We start from the raw sequence: 1,294 nt of genomic DNA, 5'->3' as shown, positions 1-1,294 counted from the left end.
GCATTTCCAGTGTGGGCTGGAAGCGGGCCCTGAGCGAGGAGGGAACCCGCTGGAATTTGTTCCTGGGGGAAAGGAAGGATTGGAGGGGTTGGAATGGCAGGAAGGGATTTATTCCTGGAATTAAGGAAGGATTGGAGGGGTTGGAATGCCGGGATTTATTCCTGGGATAAAGGAAGGATTGGAGGGGTTGGAATGCTGGGATTTATTCCTGGAATAAAGGAAGGATTGGAGGGGTTGGAATGGCAGGAAGGGATTTATTCCTGGAATTAAGGAAGGATTGGAGGGGTTGGAATGCTGGGATTTATTCCTGGAATTAAGGATGGATTGGAGGGGTTGGAATACCAGGAAGGGATTTATTCTTGGAATTAAGGAAGGATTGGAGGGGTTGGAATGCCGGGATTTATTCCTGGGATAAAGGATGGATTGGAGGGGTTGGAATGCTGGGATTTATTCCTGGAATAAAGGAAGGATTGGAGGGGTTGGAATGCTGGGATTTATTCCTGGAATAAAGGAAGGATTGGAGGGGTTGGAATGCTGGGATTTATTCCTGGAATTAAGGATGGATTGGAGGGGTTGGAATACCAGGAAGGGATTTATTCTTGGAATTAAGGAAGGATTGGAGGGGTTGGAATGCCGGGATTTATTCCTGGGATAAAGGAAGGATTGGAGGGGTTGGAATGCTGGGATTTATTCCTGGAATAAAGGATGGATTGGAGGGGTTGGAATGCTGGGATTTATTCCTGGAATTAAGGAAGGATTGGAGGGGTTGGAATGCCAGGAAGGGATTTTATTCCAGCAGCTCCCAGAACTCTGGGAGATCCCCAGGGATCCCAACCATTTCTTAAGGAAAAAGGACGAATCCAGCAATCCCTGCGCTCTTCCCAACGCTCCGAGTCGGGAATTCCATCCATTGATCCAACAGAGCCAAAGGAGCTCCAGCCCCGCTCCGAACAACCCCACATCCATCAGTCATCCCGGAAATCCGGAATTCCCTCCCTGGGACCCTCAGGCATCCCGGGAAGTCCAAATCCTCACTCCCGTTACGGAGGAAATGAGGAGTGAAGTCCAAGTTTCCCGAATTTTTAACAAGGAATGGTCATTCCCGGGAAATTCCCGGCGGGATCCGGGACTCTGCTCCCACTCCGAGCTCAGGAAAAGCGAGGCTCACGCCGGAATCTCTGCTCCCAATCAATCCCCCACGGGAATACGCTGCCCTTTCCAAACTTGCCCAGCTTTCCCACATTTCTGGAGGCAGGAGTTTTCCAGGGAAAACTTCCCAGACCAGGAATCGATG

The 1,294-nt window shown here is 50.2% G+C and overlaps 1 protein-coding gene across 1 annotated transcript in view; it reads right to left on the bottom strand.

Annotated features, from left to right (window-relative positions):
* Positions 1–1,294, bottom strand: part of SKAP1 (src kinase associated phosphoprotein 1) — a 114,832-nt gene that overhangs the window by 104,234 nt on the left and 9,304 nt on the right. The gene's annotated exons all lie outside the window — the stretch shown is intronic.

The sequence above is a fragment of the Corvus brachyrhynchos genome, unplaced genomic scaffold (assembly GCF_000691975.1).
Source record: "Corvus brachyrhynchos isolate BGI_N302 unplaced genomic scaffold, ASM69197v1 scaffold47, whole genome shotgun sequence".
Classification (NCBI taxonomy): Eukaryota; Metazoa; Chordata; class Aves; order Passeriformes; family Corvidae; genus Corvus; species Corvus brachyrhynchos.
The sequence above is the reverse complement of the archived record's forward strand: the minus strand, read 5'-3'. Positions and strand labels throughout refer to the sequence as shown.